This window comes from Triturus cristatus, chromosome 5_2 (assembly GCF_964204655.1).
Source record: "Triturus cristatus chromosome 5_2, aTriCri1.1, whole genome shotgun sequence".
Classification (NCBI taxonomy): domain Eukaryota; kingdom Metazoa; phylum Chordata; class Amphibia; order Caudata; family Salamandridae; genus Triturus; species Triturus cristatus.
The window spans coordinates 180,625,998-180,651,840 of NC_140588.1; positions in this window are offsets into that span (position 1 = coordinate 180,625,998).

Here is a 25,843-nt window from a genome sequence, read left to right on the forward strand (position 1 = left end):
AGTGTCGGGGTAAAAATTACTATTCCCATCTACCCCAAAACCCATACCCGCCCTAAAACTAAAAGATCTCTATTACTCACTTTATAATGCGTTGAAATGGCATGCGTTGTAATGGTATGCGTTGTAATGGCATGCGTTGTAGTGACATGATTTGTAATGGCATGTGTTGTAATGACATGTGATGTAAAGGCAGTTGCGTTGTAACAGCTGCGTTGTAAAAGCAGTGTGATGTAATGACTGCATTGTAATGGATGTTTCCCATCTGAACAGCCGTTATGCGATACTGGAGGGACTCCTGGATAGCTCCCCAGTGACATTAATATCACTATATGCACCGAATACAGGTCAGTCCACATATTTACACACAATATCCTCGGCATTACTCCATGATACGCCGCCTCCATATACTGGGGTGGTGACTACAACTGCGTTCCCGATCTTGACCTGGACCGGTCGTGCCAACCACTCCCAGGGGCACAATCCATTCTCTTATCACAGCATATACAGGCATGGGTCACCAACATGCATCTGCTGGATGCTTGGTGTGGCAAATACCCCACAGGGTGGGTGAACTCTCATTACTTGGGGCTACATGACCTACATACACGAATAGATTCAATATACTGCTCGACCATGGTTACCCAAGTGGAATACCTCACCTGCACACTTTTGGATTATAGCCCCCTGCAGTTGCAGTTAACATTGGGGGTGCCTGGGACCTGTGTCCCAACATGGAGCCTCCCTACAGAGGCCCTTAGGGATGTTGTTCTGCGTGCTTTCCTTTTGCAATCTATCACGCCATACTTCCAAACTAACAAAGGTACGGCATCCCATGCAGCTATGGAATGGGATGCATCAAAGTTAGAATTGCGTGGGCATGCAATAAAGGCAGTGTACAGCTCTCGCATGTCTCTTACTAAAGAACTACAAGATTTAGAAGCTGAAATTCAAAGTCACGAGTGTCTCTTCCCCACAGATCCACACATTATACCCTTATTAAGCAAAGCTAAGTTATCCCACAAAACAGCATCGGACTGACTTTGTGCCCTAGACTAATAGCAATACCTTGCTAGACAACACACCAAGGGAGATAAGGCAGGTAAGATGCTAGCGTGGCTACTGAAAAATGAAACGTCCCAAACTCCTATTATAGCCATTTACACACTTGACGGCCAACTGATGAACACACAAGAAGGGAAGAATAGTTCCTTTCACAAATATTATGCAACGTTATATGAGGCTCCTGCCCACCATGATCAACAGGAGATACAACAATTCCTAGAACATATGGCCCTCCCTAAAATCCCACAGACATACTGCGATGCCCTTGAGACACCCATATCGACAGATGAAATTACCGAGGCAATCCAGCAGCTGGCAAGAGGTAAAATCCCAGGGGCAGATGGATGGACCTTGGAGCTTTGTGTAACATTCAGCTTGCAATTGACACCACGCCTACATCACCTCTACCAAGAGGCATTCAATTGTAGTGTGCTACCACCATCCCTCCGAGAGGCAGTATTGGTAGTACTGCATAAGCTCAGCAAAGACCCACTGCAGATGAACTCATATCGCCCACTGTCTCTTCTGAATTCGGACTATAAAATACTGGACAGAGTGTTGGCCAACAGACTTCTTGAAGTGGTGCAGCTTCAAGTGCACTCAGACCACAATGGTTTTATTCCGGGCCAGAACACAGGCTTAAATCTCCATCGTCTCTTCAAACTGCTGGATTGGGTGCGAATGTAGGAGGATCCAATGTGGATAGCCTCCTTGAATATCACAAAAGCTTTTAACACCCTGGGGTGGGACAATCTGCATGTGGTTTTGGCAGGATATGGCATGGGACTCCAGTTTCTGAGGTGGGTGATGCTGCTGCATACCACACCATGTGCGTGGGTGAAGACAGGCCAGGTCATTTCCAAACCCTTTGGAACAGAGCGGGATGCCAGACAGGGCTGTCCCCTATAACCAATTATGTTTTCACTGGCCATGGAGCCCTTGGTGTGTGCACTCCGCAGCCATGTTGCTGACTGGCGCATCAGGGCTTATAATCAATGGCATGTAGTCTCGGTTTATGAAGAAGATGCACTGGTCTATATACATGGCCAACAGACAATTCTACAGGACTTGATGGGCCGGATTGACAATCACAGGTGCATTTCAGGCTTGAAGGTGAATTGAAAGAAACTATTACTATTTCCAGTGACACCTCTGTTCCCAGAACAAAGGTCAGGTTTACCGAACAACCCACTCGCCTGGTCCTGTGCCTCTTTCCAGTACCTGGGTATGCAAGTTTATCACACGCAGAAAGACTTGATAGAAGGGAATTTGGACAGGGTAAGCTCTAATGCCTGCACTACCCTCTCATTCTGGCTTGAGCTACCATTATCCCCCATGTGCCTCATTGCAATATCTAAAATGATCCTACTCCCTAGACTTTTGTGTTTCTTCGCAGCCCTCTCCTTTCATCTCCCTTGGCCAATTATTCAGAGATCTGATGTCACTCCTCACATCCTTGGTTTGGGGCAAATACAGGGCCAGGGTTGCCCTCTCAAAGCTCTACCCTCATGTCTCGAAGGGAGGCCTTGGGGCGCCCACCTACAAACATTATTATGTGGCAGCACAGTTTCAATGGCCCATGTGTTGGTTGGCTGGCCGCAACCTCGCCAAATTGGACCCATGGGCACTGGGTCTCCGGCAAACTGAAATGTTGGAGTGGCTGTTTGGTTCCAAAACATCCACACTAAGGATGCACAGGAATATCTAGATGGCAGTGGCCCAGGGAAGTTGGAGGAGTCATGTACGAAGTGGACATGGACCCACACCATACAACTTAGAGCTCTTGAGATAACACTCGGCACATACTCCTGCCTTAAGAGGCCAGAACTGGCGGAGAGGGCAGCTTTTGGCATTGACACCTGGAGCGACCTACACACAGACTCACGCCTGGATGATTTTGAAACACTGTCAGATGTTTACTAGGTGTGCCTTTGGGACATTCTTGCTGTATGTGACACTCACGCATCAGCTGTTGGGGATGTGGGGGAACTCGTGAGCTACAGCTTCTAACATGCTACAGATACTTCTCACACACAGAATGGACAGGAAGGCGATAACTATGACAAATAATATGACAAATAATTCCCTAAGGCTGGATGCATCGATGTGAGGAGGAGCCCACTTTTACCCCCATCATGAACCCGAACTCCGATTCAAGAGCCGATCTGCCTTCGGTTTCAGGGAATCCAACCGAAAGGCAAGGGTTATTTAACCCGGACTCCTTTTCCCCACGAGAACGTCCAGAGGAGGAAAAGAGCCAATGGAAGGGACATAAAAAGGTGGATCTACCAACATGTGGGGAGAATCAGGAAGATGCCGCGAGGAAGGAGAGAGGCGAGCAGAGTCCGGACGAGAGGAGCCTGTGGAAAGTGGTAACGGAGGACATGCAGCGGTATTCACCAGGATGCAAGGAGGACCGAACCCAGGCCGGCGCCGTCATCCAGGAAGATCATATATCAAACAAACAATGGTTCTGTCGGGTATGCACTATTTCTTTAAACATTGAATCAATCAAAGGTTAATTTCATGAAAGACAAATTCTCATAAGCAACACACATAGAGACCAAAAGAGGGGGTATATGAAAAGTTTTATAAATTACTTCATTTATAAATCCCCACATTCAATTTGTATGGCTGTCACTATAAAAAGTAAACTGTAATTTGTGACAAAGTGAAGAGTGGTGCTCAGTGCTATAGTGAGGTGCGTAATATATACAAAGTGACTTTCGTGATAACGACGTTTTAAAAGGCCAGAATACAACGGCTGTTTGAATAGGTCTGTAGACTGAATAAGTGAGTCTTTATACAGAGTCTTTCAGCTGGTCCAGGGGATATGTCGACGTTTCAACCCAGGGGGGCATTACTGTCTTAGTCAATGCGGGTCTTCATCAGGACAAGGAAATGGGGGACAGCCAACTGGGGCCCATGGTGATTCAGAGGGCTGGTGTGTATGCAGTAGCAAAGGGGTACTGCTGGTGTTCTTCCAAAGTGAGTATCCCACTGAAGGGAATCGACCACTGTCTTCCGAATTCTAAAGACCTCGATGTGGTGGAAGGTTACAGGCAATCGTCCTGTCTCTTGTGATCACTCTATGATTCTCAATGATAATGGTGCCAGGAAAAAATGAATTAATTCCGGTCCGTGGGTGCAGGCTAACGTCCTATCGGAGCAGTACCCCTTTGCTACTGCATACACACCAGCCCTCTGAATCACCACGGGCCCCAGTTGGCTGTCCCCCATTTCCTTGTCCTGATGAAGACCCGCATTGACTAAGACAGTAATGCCCCCCTGGGTTGAAACGTCGACATATCCCCTGGACCAGCTGAAAGACTCTGTATAAAGACTCACTTATTCAGTCTACAGACCTATTCAAACAGCCGTTGTATTCTGGCCTTTTAAAACGTCGTTATCACGAAAGTCACTTTGTATATATTACGCACCTCACTATAGCACTGAGCACCACTCTTCACTTTGTCACAAATTACAGTTTACTTTTTATAGTGACAGCCATACAAATTGAATGTGGGGATTTATAAATGAAGTAATTTATAAAACTTTTCATATACCCCCTCTTTTGGTCTCTATGTGTGTTGCTTATGAGAATTTGTCTTTCATGAAATTAACCTTTGATTGATTCAATGTTTAAAGAAATAGTGCATACCCGACAGAACCATTGTTTGTTTGATATATGATCGCCCAGGTTCTGAGGGATACTGGGTTACCCCATTGTTACTACAATTTAATGTCATCCAGGAAGAAGCGGACGACAAGCTTGCAGAACCCGAGACCTGGTCAGAGGACTGGTGGATGCCCCCGGAGGATGCCTTCATGCCGCCGTAACTCTGGAGAGTTACAGCAGTACGTGGTCCGGTGAAAGGTAGTGAAGGGAGGGGGAAGGGGGTTGTGCGGTTAGGGTGCATTGGGGCATTGGGATCATTTTTACTTTGGCTTGGGGGGGGCACCAAACCTTGTTTTTTTTTTGGTTTTTTACTTTTCATTTAAAGGACTTCTACCTTTAAGGCCCGTAGGGCTGTTCGGCCCTGTGCTTGTAGCTGTGTATTTACCTTACGTTGTTTGGCTGGCCTAGCGATTTGTTTACAATACCACTCTTCTGTGCCCATTGTCTCGCAACCTGAAGTAAGGGGCGAGAGTGTGCCTACCATGCTTTCTTGTTAGCACGCCCATGTTTGCACCTTCTAGCACCCCGCACTTCATCCTTACTGGGAGCACCCGGTGTTTTCCACCCACAGACTTGGTGACGGTACTCTTTTTCCTACTTTAAGACTTTCTTTACATTTCCGGACAGTCAGATTTACCACCTTTTTGTTTCTTCTCTTCCCATGGTACCAGGGGAACGTTACCACCATCTGAAAGTAGGAAAGAAGGACTCCGACCATCGGGAAAGAAAACTTACAGATACTTACCTGTTTTTTGTTTTTTGCTTTGTTCCTTAATAAAACACGCCATCATTGATCCACGCATAAGACCTCCTCAATTCTTTTTCCGCCCTTCCCTCTCACAATCACTCATACGGGCACCACATCGTGAGTACTGGGACTTGGCACTAGCAGTCTGGATCACAGAGAAACAATGGCTGCAATACACTCGGATCCCCAAAGTGATATTCACAAAGGCCAGAAAAAAAAAATACACACAATTCAATTATCTCCATCACACATACCTAAATCCAAACAGACTGTTCTGAATGTATGCTACATCTACCGACATGTGCCCCGCTGCCAGATTACAGAGGCCACATTCCCCCATATGGTCTGGTCATGCCCTCAAATAGCAACATACTTGGCAAACATATCAACAATACTATCAAAAGCAACGGATACGGAGCTGACGGCCCAAGGAGCAAACTTCATATTAGGCATAACAAAACTAAATGCTTGTCGCAAGAATCTAAACAAATTTTTAGACCTTGCACTCAGCCTGGCCAACCGCAGACTAGCCATGACCTGGAAATCGACACTGGCACCTTTTATTACCATGTGGCTCACCGAACTCCGCAGGACACTGGTGGAGGAACACGAGACCCTCCAATGCACCCTGTCACACACACCCTCCTATGCAACCCCTATGGACTGACATAACCATTTACCTATATAGAGACAAAATTAAATGCAACAAGCAGCACCCCGCAACAGGACCACAACAGGCCCCCTATGCCCCAGTATGCCAATCCAGTGATACGTTGAATACTCTGCACTGTTATGAGCCACACAGCACTCACATCAAACCTGTATCATACCCACAACGCTAGACAAGTAAACGCATTAGGATGCAAGCAGAATTATGCCTGGTAACAGCAGACACTGTGTACACACCTCGCTTTATAGAAAAGCGCTTAATAAATGTTTTGTGTAAAGGTTACTATTTTTTGCATACAATGGTATAACCCAGTAATGCCATCAACGTTGTGATACTGGTATACTTGTCAATATAATGATACTTGTAAACCTTTCTGTATCCATGCACTTTTTGTATCTGTTTGGATGAAAATATGCACGTTAAATAATTCTATGCTTAAACGTTCACACTTATGAAAACCAATAAACAGCATTTAAAAAAAGTTTCTCTTGCGACCTAAAGAAATGCTACACAATGTCCATTTTGCATTAGCATGGAGATTAAAATGTTTGTACATATGCACTACTAACAGAACCAGATCATAATTTGAAAAGTAATAATCAAAATGCTCTTGATGCTATATGAACCTAAGGATTATACTACATGTGATACTATAAGTAAGGGGAATGTGGTAGTACATCATTCGCTGTTCTGCAGATGCCGGTAAGTGATGCATCCATAGCAATCTTTAGCCTGCATTAAGCTTGAATACTCATACAACAATTTTAAATAAACATTTGAAGTCTCACTCAGAGGCATCTTTATGTAAACTCTAAAGTCAAATTCTTTCTGTTCTGAAGGGTGTGAGGTAGTGACTACAGTAGTGGGATTTGCCTTCATAGGACTATCATTTACTGGGGAACTTAATGCTATCAGTAAGGCAACCATGAAAGTGATAATGATAATCAGTATTATGGCTATGATTAATCTACACTGGTTATTTGAAAGGATAACAATTGCTTCTCTAGAACAGCTGAAAGCAAAATAATGATTACGGTTTGTTATGCTACTTGTGCAAAACTATGTTGTTTTCAAATGAGAAAGTTATGTACAGTTAACTTTGTGAATCATCCCTTACCCTACTCCATCTTCTTCTAGAGTGACAACCCTAGACTTCTACAGGAACCCTAGGTTCTAGGAAATCTTCAGAATTCAACAAAGTTCGGAGTTTTTCAAAGTTCATTTCATAAGTACAGTCTGTTCATTGAGTTACAGCGGTTGACATCAGTAACCTAAAGAAAAGCCCAATCTTTCTCTGGGGAAGCCCCTATTCATGGAGGTTCTGCAGAATTGCAGGGATTCTGCGCAAACACGTAACTATGCGCAGAATTATATGACCTTGGTGTATAAGGACTGATTCATCCTACCACCTGAGTACCTATGAGCCCAGGACCACCTAGCTATAGTGTCTCACTTGCTCTCCTACTCACTCACAGAGAAACAAATGATTAGACACCCCAGAATACAACACTCCCAGATCTCTTAGGAATCGCAGTAACAAGACACAACCTTTCGCTCACACTCTTGTACTTTTCCACAATAAGATCTGACAGAGACATGAAATAGTTTCAAATATTTCTTTTAACTAAAATGCAGTCTATGTGCCACAACCGGCGGGAAAATGCATAGTACAAATATAGTCAGCATAGCAGCTAGTCCATATACAATGAAGGGAGATGTCATCATGAATAGACAATAGAGAAAGGCAATAGAGCCTAACCTCCTTCCCCTTGCTAAGAAGCAGTATTATCCTATATTAGAAGATCTCTGGGCTTTGACAGCAGACCCCACACGTTAGCCTATAGATGGTAGATCTACATCATATATGCTGTCTCGCTCTTCTCCCTGGAAAGTTGTCTCTCCAAGCATGTTACCTATTTGTGTTTTCCACTTGAAACCAAAGTACTGTATCCAAACAACAACTGCATCAGTATGCTTTGTGTAAGGGCTAAGGTCTGCCCAGAACAAAATACCAAGGGGCATTGTTGTTCAACTTTCCACATAATGTTCAGTCAAAACATGCAGAGAGTGAACACAGTGATGAGTTCTCATGTGAAAACAGCCATAGAAATTATTGTGAAAATAAAGACGTGTAGTAACGTGCGCAAAGCAGCAAGCAGGCTGCAATGTGCTCATGCTAACTTAGTGAAGACGACAATTACCCAATGGGCCATGTGACTGTAGGTACTGTTGTCTGGTCACTAAGATCATAAAGAATTGGATAATTTTCACTATCTACATAATATATCCACTCAGGTGCTGAGTGTCTCAGACTCAGTATTCTTGATTTCTTGAATTTCCAGACTACTGGCTGTTCTTCTCCACTGTCACTCAATCCAGTAGACTCAGTTCTGTGAGTGTTTGGAGAATGCGTTCCACAGATAAGCTTGGTCTCAGCCTCTTATGACTTTTGGGCCTCCCTTCTCTTCCACGGTTAACCCTGGTCACATCACTCAGTCCTTCACCAGGATCAGAGTCATTGTTTACTTGAGCATTAGTCTGGTTCTCTGTGGTTATTCTTGTCTCATTCACAACAGGCTCAGGACTTGCCTCAATTCGACTCTGTGTCACTTCTTGATTCTGGATGACCAGTTGGCTGTGGGGCAACTGGGCGCTCTCTTCACCTCCCTCTGCTCTTTCCAAGCACACAGGAGTTTGGCTCAATGACTCAGTGGTTTATGTCACTGCTTCTTCCTCTTGGCATCTCTTTTACTGGGTATGGGAGGTGTGTACCCAGTTAGACAGACCACCCATTTTACAGCTTTGTGGGTGACCAGGATCACCATGAGAGGACCACGCCAGTGGGGCTCCAAACATATTTTTTATGTGTTTTTTTCCACCAGGAACCAATTACTAGTACTGAGGCTTTAACTGCTCCTGATTTAGGAGGACAGTTACAACTCCAACCTGCCGAGAGACTTTGAAATAGTCGAGAACCATATCATGTGAAATGTTCACAAGCACAAAAGCAGGCACAGAAGGCAACCTCATGGCTTCAGAAAGGTAGAAGCACACACCATAGTCAGGCAGGACTTCAGGGTCCTGTTCACGTGCTCCATAATTCCAGTTGCCTCTGGCTGGTACCTACAGTGCACATGTTGTTTGACCTGCAAGGTAAGACACAACATTCTTAGAACCTCATTATTGAAATGAGTTCTACTGTCTGATTCAAGAGAAATAAGAAATCCAAAACGAGGATCAATTATCTCAGCTATTACTTGGCCACAGGAGGAATGCCATTTTTTCTAGTGGGGTAAGCTTCTATCCTATTCAAAACAAAATAGAGAGAAAGGGATTTTTGCAATAAATTGGAGGGGATACTCCTGGTCCCCTTGTAAATATGAAAAAACTACAATAGAAACTGGTGGTCTAAAAAAGGAAAGAACGTAAGGAACAAACAACCTATCTCTTAGCACCCAAATAGACTATCCTTCCAATGACAGTCACTCTAGAGCTGAATTGTAAGTGAGAAAGGAAAAATGGAATGGAAATAAATTCACAAGACGTTGATAGGATTTCCATCAAGTGCCAAGAGAGGCCAGTGTCATCACTTGGTTATCCTTCAATCTTGCTACTACTCCTCAAAGCATTGAGGGAAAATATGTAGTAAAGATTGCAACTGGACGATAAAGATAAAGTCAGAGAAGGAACCTTCAAAGACAGAGACTAACCAGCATGGTCATGATTTATACAAAAAAAGTAAATCGTCTCTTATGTGATGGAGGTGTTAGTGCAGTGCATATAAGTGAAGATTAAAAAAGGAGTTGGGAGAGAGAGAAACAACCTTTAATCTCCATCTCACTGCCAATCCTGTTAAAAACATGTATAAGCAACTTTTAGCAAATAGGTTGCTTCACAGATGGGTCAACTAGTTTCAGCCTGAATGGACCTTGTTCCCGGCTTTCTTCAGGACCTAAAAATTAACCAGCTACTGCAAACTATGTGAAAGTGACAAAAATGAACAAAAATAATTGTCGTGCAATAAGAGTTGTCAAAAAGTACAACCTTAAGTGATGAGATCTCTGAATGAGCAGGGTACTCTTCACTCCTGTAACAAATAAATAAACAAATAAACAAATATAGTCCTTTTTGTGATCTGAGTAATGGTTTGCAGTGTTCCTTACAATTCTGTGTATCTCAAATTGGCGATTTCAATCAGCTCTAATTATTACATATTGAGATACCGCACTGTCATGCAGTTAATGGAAAACAGTGCACTCACCTGCATTGTGTGAGATTCAGACCTCACCTCACCCGGTCACTAACTCAGGTATGGGAGACCCCGCCCTAAAGAAAATTGGATATATAAAACAGATCAATGGTAGCTTAAAGAATACAATTGTATTTCTTAAGATTCTTCTAAAAAATATTATTTTGCTCTCTAGCTCTATTTTGTAGACCATATAGTGTCTATTAGACGTTTCTAAAGTCTCTAATGTCAGTTAAGATGTGAGAAGTAGTAAACAGCCTCGTAGTAAAAAGATAGCTGGCCTTTCTTAATGTCGTCTATTTTGTACTGTCACTCACCAGTTTAAATCGTAAATGGAGTGACCACGCATATACTTGCAAAAATATTCCAGTAGAGGACCTGATATCAACTTCTTGTTTAAGAATGTAATACTCCCTCCGTGGAATAAGTTACCTCTATGTGTGTGCAAATCTCCCAAATTGCCCAAGTAAAAAAACGAGCATACATAGCAAAATATTTTGCCGAACGATTTGACTGGTGTTAGTTTGTCTAGTGAGTCTGGCAATTCCTACTTGTTTCATTTTGTTAAAGACAAAACGAGCCTCCTTGCGAGGTTCAAGTCCGATAAAGTATGCCAGATCAAGTACAAGATTTCGACAGTGAGAACAGAAGCAAAGCGTTCTGGATGTCATAAGGGATAGCATGACTCACGCTCATATGCTTCTGTTTTGTCGTAAAGTAGTATGTGATTTTGGCAAAGTGCAATATTCTCTGTACGCAACAATAGCATTTTAGTGGGCTAGCTCAAAAAGTAATCAAATCAACCGCCAGCTGACACGTAGCTTTATCGCTACGGAAGAGTGCAACGTTAGCATGCTGATAAACTGACTCTGAAATTGAACAGCACAGACACCCGCTGGTACGTAGTTATGTCGCTTACCTATCCGTCGGTGCCTCGGACTCTCCTGAGTTTTGGGAGGTACCGAGGCTCCGGCTAGTGACATTTTATAACACGCGTACTGCGTGAATTACGGCGCCAATCAGGTTACAATATTAGAACTACCAGATGACGTATTGGCAACAGGAAATGGTAGTTTATTGACATAGCTTCCGTGTAGTAAGAAAGCTTTATCGATATCTACCATGAAAAAACGTGCATAGTTGTTAGCGCGTCAGAAGGTGAAATAAATCGTGTTTATGGATCTAGAAAAATAATTCAATATTCAAGAAATAATAATCTAGATAGGTATTTATTTGTACGTATCGATTATTCATAGTTAGAATGACTTCTCAGGTCTATGTACCTTGTATTGGTGAAAACCCTTGTTTGAGAGGCAGAAGGGGAGTTGTTCTTTATTGAAAAGGAATTTAGTCTTGTCAGTGGTATGGGACGGTATATATGGTTTCTCTCGGACCGTCCATGTAAACTCATCCGCTTGATGTTTTTTTTCGACAAAGTGTTGTGTCAGCCTGGTATTATTTTTTTTACATCTAAAGGTTCTCTTGTGTTCTAGCATCCTTAATTTGACTTTACGAGTCGTCATACCTACATACTGACTTTGGCATGGGCATTGTAGTAGGTAGATCAAATTGTCACTATTACAATTGGAGAAAGACTTTTGTATCCATGGCCTGGTTGTGCCTATATCAATCGTTTTGGATTGTTTCGTTTGCGGGCAAATAGCACATGTCCCACAAGGATAATGGCCCTGGAAAGATGGTAAAACCCATAGGGTACCCTGTTTTCTTGGTTCTTGCTCTCTTGTACGTGTGAAGATTGGGACCTCTTTTGAAGGCAAAAAGAGGCATTGGGATTTTTTGGTTACAGGTTTTCAAGAGGCGCCAGTTCTTTCAAATGCTTTTCTGAATACCATTCGTAAGTGTACTGAAGGTGTTGACAAATGTAAGACGCCCCAGTGTAGGTTTTTCACTTTTGGGTTCTAGCAACGCATCTCTATGATTATTAGTGGCGCGTTTGTATGCATTCTTTATCAGTTTCTTAGGATATAATTTCACTGATAATTGATTAGAAAGGTCACTCACATGTTTACATAAATCCAGAGTTGAACAATTGCGTCTCAATCGTAGAAACTGGCCGAACGGCAAATTGTCACGTAGGGCTTTAGGATGTTGGCTATCGTATCTAAGCAAAGAATTACGGGCCATAGGTTTACGATAGAGTTCACTCGCTAGACCATTTGCTGTTGCAAAAATAGATAGATCCAGAAAAGCAACAAACAACAGTTTAGAGGTCGAGGTACGAGGCGACCCTGGAGAGGATATATAGCACCACATTTCCAACAATGGTGGCCCCCTACACCATGGGGGTTTCCTCCACAACAGTTTCAACCACCTAATGCATCGTATCAAATGTACATGCACGATTTCAATAATCAGTCTTTTTTAGGGTCAGGTCAAGGCCGAACAAGAGGCAGAAGAAGGAATCGACAAGCCCAAGTTCATTGGAATCAACCATCCCCGGTTGCTCCACATGTGAACACTCGCATTAGATCCAAACAGAATCAACAACAACCAGGGCAGAACCCAGAGGAGATTTGATAGTGAATTTAAGCAAGAAAATCCTTACTGCAGATGAAGAAGCAGTTCTTAACAAAGGTCTTGGATTTGTCGTAACATCAGATGGCGATGATTTCCAAGTACAATGTGAACTTGCCAAATTCTTTCGCAAAATTCGTCTACACCATTTCTTCAAAGATAAAGACAAGACACCACCATTGACTGATACTACCAACACGGGTCTTAAGATACGCTCTACGTTCAATCCTCCTGTACAGAATATTCCATCACAAGTACTTACGTTCGAGAGGAAAGTACAAGAAGAAATCACAACTCTTTTTACCAACAAGAGAAAGAGTTATAGCAATTTACCAAAGCAAGAACTAGTTGCACTCCGCACTCTGACTGAAGATAGAGAAATCATCAAGCCTGCGGATAAAGGCGGGGCCACAGTCATAATGGACACCCAGGCCTATCGTGAAGAGTGCCTTAGACAATTGGACGATAACAGATTTTATCGACGATTGAAAGAAGACCCATCAGAAAGAATTGGTAGAACCATCATTGGGATAGTGGAAGAAGCACTAAATGAAGGTTGGATAACCCCACAAGAAAGTGCATTTCTTCGAACAACCCATCCGGTGATGCCGTATTTTTACACATTACCAAAAATTCACAAAACCCAAAGACCTCCTCCCGGCAGACCAATAATATCAGGGATTGGCTCTATGCTAGAGCCTTTATCTACCTTTGTAGATTTTTTTCTGAGACCGCTAGTGAGAAAAATGCCGATTTATCTTCAAGACACCAAAGATGTACTCCGTCTTCTTCCTACAGTAGATTTCGACTCAGAACAAGATCTACTTGTTTCTTTTGATGTTGAATCACTGTATACATCGATTCCACAAGGCGAAACATTGGATAATATTGCTTCCATCTTGAGCGATGCTAATCTAGATTCCATCACTCCGGTCCATTTTATTATGACCCTAGCACAACTAGCCATGAAAGAAAATTTCTTTATGTTTGAAGACAAGATCTATTTACAAGTCTCAGGTACAAGCATGGGAAGTGTTTTTGCGCCGAGTCTGGCGAACCTCTACGTTCACAGATTTGAACAAGAACATATCTTCAGTGAGGACAATCCCTTCCATGAGTCAATCAGACTATGGAAAAGGTACATTGTCGATATTTTGGTGATATGGCGGGGCAATTTGGAATCAGTCGTACTTTTCCAAGAATGGCTTAATACACGTAACACTTTCTCCACTATTACAATTGGAGAAAGACTTTTGTATCCATGGCCTGGTTGTGCCTATATCAATCGTTTTGGATTGTTTCGTTTGCGGGCAAATAGCACATTTCCCACAAGGATAATGGCCCTGGAAAGATGGTAAAACCCATAGGGTACCCTGTTTTCTTGGTTCTTGCTCTCTTGTACGTGTGAAGATTGGGACCTCTTTTGAAGGCAAAAAGAGGCATTGGGATTTTTTGGTTACAGGTTTTCAAGAGGCGCCAGTTCTTTCAAATGCTTTTCTGAATACCATTCGTAAGTGTACTGAAGGTGTTGACAAATGTAAGACGCCCCAGTGTAGGTTTTTCACTTTTGGGTTCTAGCAACGCATCTCTATGATTATTAGTGGCGCGTTTGTATGCATTCTTTATCAGTTTCTTAGGATATAATTTCACTGATAATTGATTAGAAAGGTCACTCGCATGTTGTTTATATAAATCCAAAGTTGAACAATTGCGTCTCAATCGTAGAAACTGGCCGAACGGCAAATTGTCGCGTAGGGCTTTAGGATGTTGGCTATCGTATCTGAGCAAAGAATTACGGGCCATACGTTTACGATAGAGTTCACTCGCTAGACCATTTGCTGTTATAAAAATAGATAGATCCAGAAAAGCTATCCTGGTTTTGTGTGCCTCCAAGGTAAACCTCAAAAAAGTGTTACGTGTATTAAGCCATTCTTGGAAAAGTACGACTGATTCCAAATTGCCCCGCCATATCACCAAAATATCGACAATGTACCTTTTCCATAGTCTGATTGACTCATGGAAGGGATTGTCCTCACTGAAGATATGTTCTTGTTCAAATCTGTGAACGTAGAGGTTCGCCAGACTCGGCGCAAAAACACTTCCCATGCTTGTACCTGAGACTTGTAAATAGATCTTGTCTTCAAACATAAAGAAATTTTCTTTCATGGCTAGTTGTGCTAGGGTCATAATAAAATGGACCGGAGTGATGGAATCTAGATTAGCATCGCTCAAGATGGAAGCAATATTATCCAATGTTTCGCCTTGTGGAATCGATGTATACAGTGATTCAACATCAAAAGAAACAAGTAGATCTTGTTCTGAGTCGAAATCTACTGTAGGAAGAAGACGGAGTACATCTTTGGTGTCTTGAAGATAAATCGGCATTTTTCTCACTAGCGGTCTCAGAAAAAAATCTACAAAGGTAGATAAAGGCTCTAGCATAGAGCCAATCCCTGATATTATTGGTCTGCCGGGAGGAGGTCTTTGGGTTTTGTGAATTTTTGGTAATGTGTAAAAATACGGCATCACCGGATGGGTTGTTCGAAGAAATGCACTTTCTTGTGGGGTTATCCAACCTTCATTTAGTGCTTCTTCCACTATCCCAATGATGGTTCTACCAATTCTTTCTGATGGGTCTTCTTTCAATCGTCGATAAAATCTGTTATCGTCCAATTGTCTAAGGCACTCTTCACGATAGGCCTGGGTGTCCATTATGACTGTGGCCCCGCCTTTATCCGCAGGCTTGATGATTTCTCTATCTTCAGTCAGAGTGCGGAGTGCAACTAGTTCTTGCTTTGGTAAATTGCTATAACTCTTTCTCTTGTTGGTAAAAAGAGTTGTGATTTCTTCTTGTACTTTCCTCTCGAACGTAAGTACTTGTGATGGAATATTCTGTACAGGAGGATTGAACGTAGAGCGTATCTTAAGACCCGTGTTGGTAGTATCAGTCAATGGTGGTGTCTTGTCTTTATCTTTGAAGAAATGGTGTAGACGAATTTTGCGAAAGAATTTGGCAAGTTCACATTGTACTTGGAAATCATCGCCATCTGATGTTACGACAAATCCAAGACCTTTGTTAAGAACTGCTTCTTCATCTGCAGTAAGGATTTTCTTGCTTAAATTCACTATCAAATCTCCTCTGGGTTCTGCCCTGGTTGTTGTTGATTCTGTTTGGATCTAATGCGAGTGTTCACATGTGGAGCAACCGGGGATGGTTGATTCCAATGAACTTGGGCTTGTCGATTCCTTCTTCTGCCTCTTGTTCGGCCTTGACCTGACCCTAAAAAAGACTGATTATTGAAATCGTGCATGTACATTTGATACGATGCATTAAGTGGTTGAAACTGTTGTGGAGGAAACCCCCATGGTGTAGGGGGCCACCATTGTTGGAAATGTGGTGCTATATATCCTCTCCAGGGTCGCCTCGTACCTCGACCTCTAAACTGTTGTTTGTTGCTTTTCTGGATCTATCTATTTTTGCAACAGCAAATGGTCTAGCGAGTGAACTCTATCGTAAACCTATGGCCCGTAATTCTTTGCTTAGATACGATAGCCAACATCCTAAAGCCCTACGTGACAATTTGCCGTTCGGCCAGTTTCTACGATTGAGACGCAATTGTTCAACTCTGGATTTATGTAAACATGTGAGTGACCTTTCTAATCAATTATCAGTGAAATTATATCCTAAGAAACTGATAAAGAATGCATACAAACGCGCCACTAATAATCATAGAGATGCGTTGCTAGAACCCAAAAGTGAAAAACCTACACTGGGGCGTCTTACATTTGTCAACACCTTCAGTACACTTACGAATGGTATTCAGAAAAGCATTCGAAAGAACTGGTGCCTCTTGAACACCTGTAACCAAAAAATCCCAATGCCTCTTTTTGCCTTCAAAAGAGGTCCCAATCTTCGTGACAAACTGGTACACACACGTACAAGAGAGCAAGAACCAAGAAAACAGGGTACCCTATGGGATTTACCATCTGTCCAGGGCCATTATCCTTGTGGGACATGTGCTATTTGCCCGCAATCGAAACAATCCAAAACGATTGATATAGGCACAACCAGGCCATGGATGCAAAAGTCTTTCTCCAATTGTAATAGTGACAATTTGATCTACCTACTACAATGCCCATGCCAAAGTCAGTATGTAGGTATGACGACTCGTAAAGTCAAATTAAGGATGCTAGAACACAAGAGCACCTTTAGATGCAAACAGACTAATACCAGGCTGACACAACACTTTGTCGAAAAAAACCATCAAGCAGATGAGTTTACATGGACGGTCCGAGAGAAACCATATATACCGTCCCATATCACTGACAAGACTAAATTCCTTTTCAATAAAGAACAATGATGGGTGTTCAAATTGCAGAGTGATAAAAAGGGTCTGAATGACTCGATCCCTTGGACATTTCTATAATAGTCCGTATATGGGCACAGATCGGATAGTATTACAACTCCCCTTCTGCCTCTCAAACAAGGGTTTTCACCAATACAAGGTACATAGACCTGAGAAGTCATTCTAACTATGAATAATCGATAAGTACAAATAAATACCTATCTAGATCATTATTTCTTGAATATTGAATTATTTTTCTAGATCCATAAACACGATTTATTTCACCTTCTGACGCGCTAACAACTATGCACGTTTGTTCATTGTAGATATCGATAAAGCTTTCTTACTACACGGAAGCTATGTCAATAAACTACCATTTCCTGTTGCCAATACGTCATCTGGTAGTTCTAATATTGTAACCGGATTGGCGCCGTAATTCACGCAGTACGCGTGTTATAAAACGTCACTAGCTGGAGCCTCGGTACCTCCCACAAACTCAGGAGAGTCCGAGGCACCGACGGATAGGTAAGCGACATAACTACGTACCAGCGGGTGTCTGTGCTGTTCAATTTCAGAGTCAGTTTATCAGCATGCTAACGTTGCACTCTTCCGTAGCGATAAAGCTACGTGTCAGCTGGCGGTTGTTTTGATTACTTTTTGAGCTAGCCCACTAACATGCTATTGTTGCGTACAGAGAATATTGTACTTTGCCAAAATCACATACTACTTTACGACAAAACAGAAGCATATGAGCGTGAGTCAGGCTATCCCTTATGACATCCAGAACGCTTTGCTTCTGTTCTCACTGTCGAAATCTTGTACTTGATCTGGCATACTTTATCGGACTTGAACCTCGCAAGGAGGCTCGTTTTGTCTTTAACAAAATGAAACAAGTAGGGGTTGCCAGACTCACTAGACAAACTAACACCAGTCAAATCGTTAGGCAAAATATTTTGCTATTTATGCTCGTGTTTTTACTTGGGCAATTTGGGAGATTTGCACACACATAGAGGTAACTTATTCCACGGAGGGAGTATTGAATTCTTAAACAAGAAGTTGATATCAGGTCCTCTACTGGAATATTTTTGCAAGTATATGCGTGGTCACTCCACATACAATTTAAACTAGTGAGTGACAGTACAAAATAGACGACATTAAGAAAGGCCAGCTATCTTTTTACTACGAGGCTGTTTACTACTTCTCACATCTTAACTGACATTAGAGACTTTAGAAACGTCTGATAGACACTATATGGTCTACAAAATAGAGCAAAATAATATTTTTTAGAAGAATCTTAAGAAATACAATTGTATTCTTTAAGCTACCATTGATCAGCTTTATATATCCAATTTTCTTTAGGGCGGGGTCTCCCATACCTGAGTTAGTGACCGGGTGAGGTGAGGTCTGAATCTCACACAATGCAGGTGAGTGCACTGTTTTCCATTAACTACATTACAGTGCGGTATCTCAATATGTAATAATTAGAGCTGATTGAAATCGCCAATTTGAGATACACAGAATTGTAAGGAACACTGCAAACCATTACTCAGATCACAAAAAGGACTATATTTGTTTATTTGTTTATTTATTTGTTACAGGAGTGAAGAGTACCCTGCTCATTCAGAGATCTCATCACTTAAGGTTGTACTTTTTGACAACTCTTATTGCACGACAATTATTTTTGTTCATTTTTGTCACTTTCACATAGTTTGCAGTAGCTGGTTAATTTTTAGGTCCTGAAGAAAGCCGGGAACAAGGTCCATTCAGACTGAAACTAGTTGACCCATCTGTGAAGCAACCTATTTGCTAAAAGTTGCTTATACATGTTTTTAACAGGATTGGCAGTGAGATGGTGATTAAAGGTTGTTTCTCTCTCTCCCAACTCCTTTTTTAATCTTCACTTATATGCACTGCACTAACACCTCCATCACATAAGAGACGATTTACTTTTTTTGTATAAATCATGACCATGCTGGTTAGTCTCTGTCTTTGAAGGTTCCTTCTCTGACTTTATCTTTATCGTCCAGTTGAAATCTTTGCTACATATTTTCCCTCAATGCTTTGAGGAGTAGTAGCAAGATTGAAGGATAACCAAGTGATGACACTGGCCTTTCTTGGCACTTGATGGAAATCCTATCAACGTCTTGTGAATTTATTTCCTTTCCATTTTTTCTTTCTCACTTATATTTCAGCTCTAGAGTGACCGTCATTGGAAGGATAGTCTATTTGGGTGCTGAGAGATAGGTTGTTAGTTCCTTACGTTCCTTCCTTTTTTAGACCACCAGTTTCTATTGTAGTTTTTTCAAATTGTATTAGGGATTGGAACTGAAAGTTGGTCGTTAAACTTTTCCCTAAGACCCTATTTCTCCCGACTGGGAGGTGTTTATAATATCCCCTTGTAAATATAACAACAAACAAGAATAAGGAGTATACCCAATAGATAGAGCCCTGTCTTAATGGTATTTGGAAAAAAGGGGGAAGCACAGGAAAGGAAACTCTCCTTTCTTAAAAAGACCCCTCACCCACCAACCTAGTTGGTGACATGCTTCATCATTGGGGTCCCACCCGAATAGCCGAGTGCTATCCGGGTGTGCTGCGACACCTGATTACAGTGGAGCTGGGTATTTTGATTGTGAGGGTGTGGAAAAAAGTGTTGATTAAAAATTGGCCAGATTTAACCCATTCAAAAAATCTTTTATTCTAGGGCAATTGGACAATACTAAAAGGGTTGTTAAGATGCCGTACTAGGTTAGATTGACCTACGGTATCTTTCAGTAGATAAGAAGTGCAAAAAAGTGCAGCAAAAGCGGTCTACATGTTTCAACCATCAGTTGTTACTACCAGGTTTTCGTCAGGACCAGTGAACGTTACCCGGGCGGTATACACTCGCTAAGGTGTACCCTACCCTTGATCACTGTAGCCTAACCATGTACTCACGGTTAGGTGTCCTTTCGTCCCATTCGTCGAAAGGAAAAATCTGTGGAGATAAACACAAGATCACAGACACATACTTCCAGTTGCTGCAACGAGTTCTCTCTTTGGGGTAAGTGCTCCTATATTTTCCAACACATAATGTGTATAGCGTGAGATAATAACACAACTCAGAGTGTGCATCCTCGACTAAGAGGCAGTGAACTGTGGTACTCACACACACATATCAGTGACATTGATGAGCCACTGGAACAAAGAACATACCCACTCATCATGCTCAATAGAGTGGGTGTCTGCGTATTCCACGAAGAGTAAGGAGTACGAGTGCACCGGTGCAAACACAGGACCCACGGAAAATTGTGCCGAGGTCCATGGTTATATCAACCCCACATACATCCATAATTAGTGGTGGTTGTTTATATGCTCTCACTCAAATCTGTGAGCGCGCTGCTTAACAACATTCAATTCGAGATCGCAAGCGTTTTATATGCAGAAAGAATCGCAAATGTGTAGTAAACATAAAGATCAGGTTCAGGGGGAGGAAAAGGGGAGCTACTGCCCGAACTGCTGAACGGAATTCACCACATTTTTTGGGTCCAGAAAGCATGGTGTAAATCCGTGTAGTATATTTAAAGATTTACAGATATTGATATTTCAGAATTGTGAGATCTGATTGGCTGAGGTGTTCCGAGCACGAGCTTGCCTGGGATTGGCTGCCAATACTTCAAACTAGGAAGCGTTGGCAGCCATTTTTATGAGTCAGTTGAAATGAGTAGGGGCAAAAGGGGGAAAAAGTAGAGGAGGGTAGGGTAGGAACACTGTGACCTTCCTAGGGTACTCAGGAGGTGTCACAGTGAGTCGGAACGTAAAGAAACATTTTTATATGTTTTGGGCGGGATTTGCGTAAGGACTGGAAATCACGGTGGGCAAAAGAAAAATGAAGAGCGGTCTCGAGTGCTTTGTTTAATTAAGCCCCCAGGTGGGCGACGGGAGCAATGTTTAGTTATGATACGGGTTTACTTCTGTCACAGGGAGTGCCACTTCCTTGGAGTAAATGTAATGATATGGGGGTAGATGTCTTCCCTCCCCTTCCGCTCCGAGGAGCAGGACATGTTTTGGAGGTATACGTAAAATTTAAGTGTGGAGGGGTGAAGCTTCCACCACACTGTCCCAGGGTGCACTACTTCTTTGGGCATATATGAATTATAATGCTGGGTCTGTTGCAGACTGCCGGCCCCGGGGAGTACGATGATCGCGGGCTTTAAATTGGATGCAGGCGCATCGTGTAATTTCCCTTGAGGAGCTTTCCATGGCTCTGGGTAGCGTTTTCTCCGAGGGCGGGTTCTATGGAGAGTTGCGGCTCTGTCATAGCAAACTTTTGCTTCGCTTGATTGAAGCGAGAAGAGAAAATTTGCTCTCGCTTTTATGAAGCGAAGCAGATTTACTTTTGGTAAAATGGAGCTTGCATGAAGCAGCTAGCTTTGTTGAAAGGAATGCTGGCTGCCGCAGGAGGCGGGGAGGTGACAGGGAGTGCGGGGAATTGGGGCTCTTTGCCCGGTTACCAAACATTTTGGCGAGGCTGGCCTGTGCCTAAAATAGTTGGGCTGAGGTGGTGTAACGAAACTTGAGGGGGCCCCCTGCAAGGGACGTGAAGGGGCCCCCTCTCAACTCAATCAGGAGCTCTCCGTCTGGAGCACTGTGCTGATGGGCCCCCTGGAGCCTGGGGACCCCCCACGCCACAGGGGCTGTGGGGGCCTGTGTTACTGAGTTATAGGGTGGCTCTAAAAAGAGCCCTTGTTTTCATTGCGAGTTTGTTGGAGCTACATGTAAGTGCGGATGCACAGCTTGAGGTTGTTGAGAAAAACTCACTTTCCTTGATCTGTGAAATGAACTCCATCACTTCTATAGATGCCATCCATATCAAAATGTATGTTGTTGTTGTAGTTGAACCCCATTCTATGATCTCTGAGGTATGCAGACACAGCTTTATTTACATTCTTCCTAGCTTTCTCAATCTGCGGCCATAATTGATTTGACCATTTCAACTTCTGTCTTTGGCATATATTGGAGTATACAAAGACAGTTTGAGGCAAATGCAACATCAATTGTGCAAAGGTATCCTTCATGAGCATTTCCAGACCTACCCCAGTCAATGTGCCTAGGTCATTGCCACCACAGTGCACAATCATGAGGTCAGGGGATTGGAGAGCACAGAGGTTTTAACCAAAGGCAACAATTGGTGCCACTTTAATCCTCTCTGTGCAAACAATTTAATGTCCACATTTTGTAAACCTAGGTCTTTGTGAATACGTCTGTGTTCAGCATACCTTTTGCACCAGAAAACATAGACGTGTCCTACGATCCATACTAGCATTTCAAAGGTACGGCTGGAAGGAATCAAAAGATGTCTGTAGCTCATGTAGTCGGTTGGTAGAATGAGAGATATGTTGAAAGGTGGAGAAGAATTTTTTTTTTTTAAGGAAACGATAACTGATTGGGTGATAAAGAACACTCACCCTTATGCATCAAGCCAAAATCCAGTCGGTAAAATACCGATTCGGTAATAGCTCCCGGTATTGTGTTAAAAATACCCAATCCCAATGCATCAACCCAAAACCCGAGCAAATAACGAATCGCTAAATAAATAACCTCGGACATACCGAATCGCTAATACCCAAAATGCTAATTTACCGAATCGCTAAATACCGAATTCGCAATTACCGAAATCACTATTAGCTCCCGGAAATTGCCAATAGCAAATAACGAATCGCACCCCAATGCAACAAAACTCGCTAATAACGAAAATCCCAAAAATCGCTATTTTGCCAGAGCTAAATAAGGGGAATCAAAACCTGGAGGTAAAGTCACAAAAAAAAAAAAAAAAAAAATTCCTACATGTGCAAATGATTGAGGCAATCACTAAACCCTTAAATTTGGCCCAGGAGACCCTGTTGGCTCCCACAAAATGGCTGCCCTCTACGTGCTTGCAAGGAGGATGCGGATCAATGCAGCAGGACAGCGCAGGAGAAGGGTCCAGGAGCGAGTGTTCAGACTGCGCATAACCCTGCTCGGCCAGAATGAGGACGAGGTGTACCAGAAATATCGCCTCAATCGCGCTATGATCATGCGCCTGATTGCAGACCTGGAACCATTACTGCAGCACCAGACCCACCGGACAAATGCAATCCCTGCGCACGTTCAGGTACTATGCAGCCTGCACCTACTGGCCTCAGGGAGTTTCCAGGGGGTAATTGCCGTTGCCGGAGGTGTCTCGCAAAGCGCACTGTCACGCTTCTTCCAAAAATTCCTAGATGCCATGCTGACAATGCTCCACAGACACATCAGCTTCCCCACAACCCCACAGCAGTTGGACCGCACCAAACAGGCATTCTACCAGGTGGCACAATTTCCACATGTGATTGGATGCATCGACTGCACGCATATCCCCATATGCCCTCCGTCAGCAAATGAGTACCTTTTCAGGAACCGCAAGTCATACCACTCGATCAACGTGCAGGTTGTGTGCGATGCCAACAACATCATAACGGACCTAGTGGCACAATTCCCAGGGAGCACACACGACTCATACATCTTCCGCAACAGTGGAATGCACAGGCGACTACTCAATGGCGAATTTGGAGAGGGACTCCTGTTAGGTAAGTAGAACTACGCTTCCCCACACCAACACCACACATGTATGTACATCACCAATGCTAAGTCTATGCTTCTATCTTCTAGGTGACAGTGCTTACGCCCTGCGGGAATACATACTAACCCCATACCTAAATCCAGCAACCCCGCAGGAACATCGCTACAACGCTGCACACATCAGCACGAGGAATGTGATAGAGCGGACTTTTGGGATTCTCAAGAGCCGCTTCCGTATCCTCCACAAGACTGGCGGCGCAATGCTATACCAACCAGACACATGCTGTCGAATAATTGCTGTATGTGCAATGCTGCACAACATTGCCACCAGAAGGGGGATACCCATGGAGGTGGACAGGGATGACGACCCCCAGGCTGACCAACCACCCGCCCAACGACGACCGGCACACATCCCTAACACAGCAGAGGGCCATAGGAGGCGGACAGACATAACGCAAAATCATTTTTGACCCTGGGTAAAATGAGACATTACAAGTTGGTGTTGGGTGCAACTGTTTAATGCACAGTAGCACAGAGGATTGTGCAACAGAACTAGCATTGTGAATCATGCTCCGATTGCATAAATGTAAATAAAAGGTTCCTTAAAGTCAGGCCTGTGCAAACAGAATAATTGGATGGCCATGGTTGCTCCACCATGGACCTGCAGCATGTCCAAATTTCTAGTGCCGCTTGCCACGTACACCAAGCCTCCGCTCAGGTGCATCCAAACCCTCACCACGGCCTGTCCCCGTGGAGGCACGCGAACTTCGGCGCCTGGTGCTGGCCTCTGCCAGTGACACGCTGCTGACACTGGAGGCAGCCTCACTGGTGTCATCCCCTCCCAATGCTGCAGCACTGCATGTGCTGCTCTGAAGTTGTTCCACAGCAGTGGTGATGTGTCCCAGTGACTTGGCAACATCACCGCAGAAGTGCCCAAGGTCCACCTGCAGGGAGACTGTGCGGCGTGCCAACACAGCGGTGCAGTTGCTGTGCCGTTGTATGGCCTTGGTAGCGGCGGCAGAACGCAACATTAGCTGCCGGTTACTCCTCCTCTGGGACTCATGGCCCTCCCTGATGGCACGGGTGAGCTCACGTACCTCCTCCCTGAGCTGAGCATTGCCATCAGCAACCGCAGTGGTCTGGTCCCTGACCGCCGTGCCCATGTCCCTGACCGCGGAGCCCATGTCGGTGACTGCTGCAGTCATGGCGCGCATCTCCCTCGCTAGGCGCACGATGTTGCAGCTGATGCTAGCCACATGTCTTCCCTGCAGGTTCTGTGTGCGCAGCATCCTCTCCTCAATTGCAGAGGTTGTTGGGACATCCTGGTCAGCTGAGGAGACGGAACTGCGACGGGCCCTGTGACGCCGTGCGTGTCTTGAGCCTCCATGTGGTGCAGCAGGTGGTGTGGATGTGCGCTGCGTGGGTGCTAATTGCGGGGGGGGGGGTTGCCATCTCCTGCAAGGGCGCAACTTGGTGCCTGTGCCTCTGCGGTATTGTGGCTGCACTGGCTGCAGGCTGGCTTGCTGGTGCCGTTGCTTGTGGGGCAGGTGGTGGTGCCTTGGCTTGTGGCACTGGTGCTGGTGCCGATGATTGTGGCGCTGGTGGAGGTTGTGCTGGTGGGGTGGCAGGTGTTGGCGGTGCGTGCGCATCCTGCACAGTCTCCTGGTCTGACTCCACGGGTGTCTCAGATATGATCAGCTGGTCGCTGTCGTCAGAGTCCCCAGGTGATGCATCTGTGTGTGAAACAGTGCATGATTAGTGGGATGATTACACCTACATAGTGTTGTACCCATCAATGTCCCTCTGTGGTCCAACAAATGAACAGTCTACAGCCATGTACAAAATATGTGTTGTGTGAGGATTTACGCCTGTGCCTGCACTCTGGGCTGACTAGACTACAACTCCCAAGATGCAGTAGTGTCATGTGTGGAACTGTCTGTGCCAGAGCTGCAGACACAGTGAGATTGGGCTGGGG